Source organism: Hypanus sabinus, chromosome 4, assembly GCF_030144855.1.
Source record: "Hypanus sabinus isolate sHypSab1 chromosome 4, sHypSab1.hap1, whole genome shotgun sequence".
Lineage (NCBI taxonomy): Eukaryota > Metazoa > Chordata > Chondrichthyes > Myliobatiformes > Dasyatidae > Hypanus > Hypanus sabinus.
Genome location: NC_082709.1, coordinates 133,055,929 through 133,063,149, shown reverse-complemented (window position 1 = coordinate 133,063,149; position 7,221 = coordinate 133,055,929).

Below are 7,221 nucleotides of genomic sequence, written 5' to 3'. Positions count from 1 at the left end.
TTAAACTGAGGATGTGAAAAAGAAAACAATGTGGAACATTATAACACTATGTTATGGAGAAAGTGCAGTGCAGGGAGACAAATAATTTTCAAGGACTACGATGAAATAGGCTGGAAGATCAAGAGGCCTTCTTTATATAAATATTTATTTTATGCATGATAATTCATACAAAATTCCGTTTAGGTCCAGAACTACACACGAGAAGAGATCCCAAACCATTTATGGATATTATTTGTTACCGATGAGGTTTTGCTTCTAAAATAAAAGTAATTTTATATCTTTAATGCCATTCATTGAAGATAAATATAATGTTGTGCTACTACTTCTAAGATGCCAGCAAAAGGATTCCACTTAGCCAAATGAGCTGCTGACAGACTTCTAAATCAAAGCTTTATCTCAGAATTGATGTTGAAGAATTGTTACTATGGAAACTAGTTTTTTCATATGCTGCCATCTATTGGTCATTGATATAGTGAGAGAAAAAAGACTTCAGGAAGAATGCATTGAAATAACAAGACACACTTCATGACATATTTTAAAAATTCCTGTCAATTCTGAAAAGATGAACTTGGAACAGTGGTTGCAAAATAAAAAACAAAATGATAGTTAAGAAGTAATCATATTATATAGTCAAAAATACCAGTTTACATCCGGTATAATAACCTTTTCTTGAATTTGGTTTGTACTTCTTGACCGTGCAAACAAAAGGAAAGTTTTGGAACACATACTGGCAATATTTTCAATTAATTACTATCACTCAAAGGCATCTAGATAAAAACTTTTTACTTTGACTGTATTTAGACAGTATATTACATTCAACATATTTAAGTGTTGAAATTTATACTAGACGTTAGCACTCCAACAGCTTGCTCTAATAGGTTAATGTCAAATGCTGACTAATTTATACATTAGATGAATATAACTGGTTTAAGTTAGTTAGCAATGGATGCCTATGAGCATCTTGTTATTTTTGCCAGAGGAGGCCCGACAACCTGCATCTGATATCATTTAAAGCAAGGAGCACAGCATGCAATTAAGATGACTAAGAGCTGCTGATTGACTGAGGTTACTCCTGGTCCTGCACTTGCTGGGGTTTAGAAGAATGAGGGGGATTCTCATTGAAACCTGTCAAAAGTTGAAAGGCCAAGATAGCGTGGATGTAGAAGGGATGTTTCACATAATGGGGGGAACCTAGAACTAAAGGGCACAGCCTAGAACTAGGTCATCCCTTTAGGACAGAAATAAGGAGGAACTTCTTCAGCCAGAGGGTAGTTAATCTATGGAATTAATTTCCATAGATGGCTGTGGCCAAGTTATTGGGTATATTTAAAGTGGAGGGGAATAGGTTCTTGATAAGACCATAAGGTATAGGAGCAGAATTAGGCCATTTGGCCCATTGAGTCTGCTCTGCCAGTTCATCATGGCTGATCCAGTTTTCCTCTCATCCCCAATCTCTTGCCTCCCCCCCACACCATTCTGTCATGCCCTAACTATTCAAGAGTCTATTAATTTCTGCCTTAAATATACATAAACACTGCCTCCACAGCAGCCTGGGGCAAAGAATTCCACAGGTTCACCATTCTCTGACTAAATAAATTCCTCCTCATCTTCGTTTTAAACGGACACCCTTCTATTTTGAGGCTGTGTTCTCTGGTCTTAGATACTTCCACCATAGGAAAAATCCTCTCCATAACAACTCTGACAAGACCTTTCACCATTTGATAGGTTTCAATGAGGTCACTCCTCATTCTTCTGAATTCTAGTGAATACAGGCCCAGAACCAGCAAATGCTCTTCATACGACAAGCTGTTAAATTCTGGAGTAATTTTCGTGAACCTCCTTTGAACCCTCTCCAGTTTCAGCACATCCTTTCTAAGATAAAGGGCCCAAAGCTACTCACAATACTAGTGAGGCCTCACCAGTGCTTTTTAAAGTCTCAACATTACATCCTTGCTTTGATATTCTAGTCCTCTTGAAATGAAAGCTAACATTGCATTTGCCTTCCTCACCACAGGCTCAACCTGCAAGTTTACCTTTAGGGAATTCTACATCATTCTACATCCATTGTACCTTAGATTTTTGTAATTTCTCTCCATTTAGAAAATAGTAAATCCACACACTTCTTCTACCAAAGAACATGACCATACACTTCTCAAAACTGTATTCCATCTTCCATTTCTTTGCCCATTCTCCTAATCTGTCCTTCCGTAGCATCCCTATTTCCTCAAAACTACCTGCCCCTCTGCCCATCTTTGTATCATCTGCAAACTTTGCAACAAAGCCATCAATTCCATCATTCAAATTATTGACATATATGTAAAAAGAATTAGTCCTAACATAGACCCCTGTGGATCACCATTAGTCACTGACAGCCAATCAGAAAAGGCTCCCTTTGTTCTTCCACTTTGCCTCCTGTCAATCAGCCACTACTTTATCCCAGCTAGGATCTTTCCTGTAATACCATTGGCTCATAGCTTGTTAAACAGCCTCACGTGTGACACCTTGTCAAAGTCCTTCTGAATATCCAAGTGCATAACATCAACCAATTCTCCTTTGTCTCTCCTACTTGTTATTTCCTGCAAAGAATTCCAAAAGATTTACCAGGTAAGATCTTCCCCTGAGGAAGCCATGCTGGCTATGGCTTGTTTTATCATATGCCTCCAAGTACCCTAAGACCTCATCCTTAACAATCAACTCCAACATCTTTCAGACTAACGGTCTATAATTTCCTTTCTTCTGCCTCTCTCCCTTCTTGAAGAGTGGAGTGATATTTGCAAATTTCTAGTTTCTGGAACCATATCAGAACTTAGTGATTCTTGAAAGATCATTACTAATGCCTCCACAGTCTCTTCAGCCACCTCTTTCAGAATCCTGGGGTGTACACCATCTGGTCCAGGAGACTTATCTACCGTCATACCACTCAGTTTCCCAAGAACCTTCTCTCTAGTAATGGTAACTTCACAGACTTCAACGGACATCTGAAACTTCCGCTATACTGCTAGTGTCTTCAACAGTGAAGACTGATGTAAAATACTTATTCAGTTCATTGGCCATTTACTAGTTCCCCATTATGACCTCTCCAGCATCGTTCTCCAGCAGTCTGATATCCACACCTGCTTCTCTTTTACAACCTATGTATCCGAAGAAACTTTTGATATCCTCTTTAATATTATTGGCTAGCTTACTTTCATATTCCATTTTTATGTTCTTAATGACTTTTGAATTGCTTTCTGTTGGTATTTAAAAGCTTCCTAATCCTCTAACTTGCCACTAATTTTTGATCTATTAAATGCCCTCTCTTTGGCTTTTACGTTGGCTTTGACTTTCCTTGTTAGCCATGGTTTGTTATCTTGCCTTTAGAACACTTCTTCCTTTTTGGGATATATATACCCCGTCACTTGCAAATTGCTTCCAGAAATTTCAATAACTTTCAGTAGATTCATTTAATGTTAAAGAAATGTACACAGTATACTGTACATCCTGAAATTCTTTTTCTTCGCAAACATCCATGAAAACTGAGGAGTGCCCCAACAAATGAATGACAGTAAAACATAAGAACACAAAAGCTTCCCCCCAGCTAACCCCCCCCCACGCACAAGCAGCAGCATGGCAATCACCCCACAACTCTCCCACCAGCAAAAAAAGCATCGGTGCCCCCCAGCAAAGCATCAATAAAGACACAGACTTGCAGTACCCCAAAGATGACTCGTTCACCCGGTAATTCGACATACCACAGGCTCTCTCTCTCCCTTATAATGGAAAAAGAGGTGTCCCTGTTTCATAGCAAGAACAGAGATATAACAAACAAATCGCTGATATATCATGATGAACGTCTGTTGTGTCGCTGTTTCCTAGCTCTGTGCCTAAAGAGTCGGCCCCAGAAAGGCTCAGGTCTTTGGACACGCAACCCACAGCAGCTAATCCACTGACCCCGATAGTCTGTGTTCTCTTGTGATGCCTCAGGCACCAGCCTTGAATCAGCCCATATAATCTGCTTCGGCCGGAGCTGATCTCCCCTAAGCCTGATGAGCCAAAGTCACTCTAAAGACAGGCACACTCCCGAGAGTGGCCGTTCAAAGAATGACTACTCCACTGGCACTTGAAGTTTTCTTACTGGCCCTTTCTTGCCGATTGCTCACTCCCCAAATCTGAAAAACTGCCCTAAAACTCTGCCCTCAAATCATCGATGGCTGCCCTGATTAAAAAGTAACGGTTTTTATGCACCCCTGGTGTGGATTGTTCAGCTTAGAGAAATACTTCCTAAATCTTTACTTCAGCTTTACTCCTTAAATCTTGAACAGGGGCCTGACTGAAAGGTAACACTTTTAGTGAGGGCATCAAAGGATATAGGGAGAAGCCAAGAGATTGTGCTTGAGCAAGATAATAATAACCCATGATGGAATGGCAGAGCAGACTCGGTGGGCTGGATGGCCAAATTCTGCTTCCATGTCTTATTGTCTTTTGATTTATATCATCTGGTAGATGGAAAATCTATCCATGACTGCAGTGATCTTTTCTATAATGGTAATCTTTACATGAAACCCAAGCTCCTGAATTGCTGCACCTAGCAGGGGTATGATAAAGGCAAATACATTCTGCTAGAAAGGAATGATTCCCGAAAATGCAGTCTTTTGTTAGTTCGTTCTAATGACTGCTGTGCCTTTCACTCTTGTGAAATTGCCCACACAATTATCCCTGATGGAAAAAGTGCAACTCAAAAGCTTACAATGTTCTTGAGGCTGTAAAGGTAATTTGAAATCATCATGGTACAAAACAGCAAGTGAAACCAAACTTGCCTTAAGTTTATAAGGAGAAATTGGATAGGCTGTGTCTGTTTCCCTGGAGACATGGAGTCTAAGGGGTGATGTACATAGAAAGGGTAAGTAACAAAGTCTGTTTTCCATGCTGTTTAAAACAAGAGGACAGAGATTTAAGTTGAGATAGAGGAGGTTTAAGAGGGATCTGAGGGGGTACTTTTTCACATAAAGAATAGTGGGTATCTAGAATGAGCTGTTGCAGGAAGTGGCGGAGATAATTGATTGATGCAGGCAAGTGGAATTAGTATAGAGTTGCATGATGGTCAGTGAGCAGGCAGGCCTTGTTCTATGCTCTATAGCTCCATGACTTTTCAGATTTGTACATTAGAATATCTCTATTTGGTTTCAATTTCGCAAATTCTTTAATCTGAAAAACTTTGTTCTGGACAGCCCTATTTTATGTAATTTTTTTTTTCAAACCTTCACTGACAGATCAAGCTTTTAGTATATGGAAAAGGAAAGGTATAAAATGTTTTCGTGATCTTTTTTTTGAAGGTACTTTGATGTCTTTTGATCAACTTTCCAACAAATTTGAATTACCTAAATCTAATTTTTTTAGATACTTACAAATTAGAAATTTCTTACATAAAATTCTTCCATCTTTTCCTAATTCAACTCCATCGGATTTTTCAGATTTGATTTTTACTTTTAATCCTTGTCAGAAGGGATTAGTAGCTTTTATTTATAACATGATTATGAAGATACAGCCAGAAATATCGGATAGAATTAAACAAGAATGGGAAAAAGAACTTCGATGTAATATATCAACAGATAAATGGGAAAAAATTTTACAAATGGTTAATTCCTCTTCTATTTGTGCTAAACATGCTTTAATACAATTTAAAATTGTACATAGAGCTTATATGTCTAAAGATAAGCTTGCCCGATTTTATTCGCATATCAACCCTCAATGTGACAGATGTCACTTAGAAGTGGCTTCATTATCTCACATGTTTTGGACATGTCCCACTTTACATAACTATTGGAAGGACATTTTTGATGTCATTTCCTCAATATGGAATATCGATTTACAACCCCATTTTATTACTGCAATTTTCGGTATACCAAATGAAGATGGCAATCAGCTTTCCCCTTCAATCAGACGAATGATTGCCTTTGTAACATTAATTGCCAGAAGGTCTATATTACAAAACTGGAAAGAAGTAAATCCTCCTACTACATTTCAGTGGTTCTCCCAAACTATTTCTTATCTGAGTTTGGAAAAAATTAGAAGCACTATCTTTGATTCATCAATTAAATTTGAAGAAACCTGGGGACCATTTATTCGACACTTTCATATGAATTAATTTGGCCTATTTCAGATCCTTTTCTCTACTTATCCTTGTTCAGGTATGGAGTTCCGGAGTTCTTTTCTTGACACCTTCATATATTTATAAAGTGCTATTATTGCCCATGTTAGTTTAGTTTAGTATTTTTTTTTCAATATATATTTTTTCTCATATTAATTTCAATTTTTTTTTCTTTTTTGATGATTATTTTTTTTTCATATATATTTATATAGACTTGATTGATTTATGTACCTTTTGTTGATTGATATTTAATAGGATATTTTTATCCTATTACTAATGTAATCTCAAGTTTATTGAATTTGTAATCTATTCATTATTATGTGTTGTTTTTTTTATATATGAAATTTAATAAAAAGATTGAAAAAGAAAGAAAGAATATCTCTACCTTTTATTGTAGATGTCAGCCCTGCAACTGGTAACAGCAACAAGCATTATCAATAAGGGCAGAGATAAAAATGAAATGGAGGGTTCTGACTATGCAATCTGACACTATTTGTATTTATAAATGAAGAACCCCTTACATATAGCTAATATTTTTGCTGCCTAATTGCAGATACAACCAAAAATTAGAATTGATTGACAGCCAGTGGATGATTCCCATTAGGAATTTTAGCCCCAGTGCTATATCGGTCTAAATGTGAGTGGGGTGCAAGGGATATGGAAATTGATTCCCTCGTGTGGTGACGTACGGCATGAATTAATTTCTTATTGTGCTGTAACACTAATTAGCACATTACTTGGGTGTTTTTCCAACATTCTTAAAGCTCTTGTGTTTAATTCTTCATTCACTTCTTAGAATTTTAAATTGAAATTATTTTCTCTTGGAAGCCATTAGATCATGCAAAGATGTCATTGCTGAAAAGGAAAGATAGATCACTTGAATATTACATTCCTACTGAATTTAGATTATTTAGAGCAGGGTCAAAGCTTGGAGTATTTACAAAGGTGTTCATCAAGAAGTACTAAATAGGTGGTTTACCTCGGCTTCCTCCTGAGATTCCCACTATCATGGTAGCCAGTCTCCAGCAAATTTAACCCACTGAACATGATATTGAGAAGTGGTTGAGAGCAGTGGTCACAGCAAAAGCCCTGGG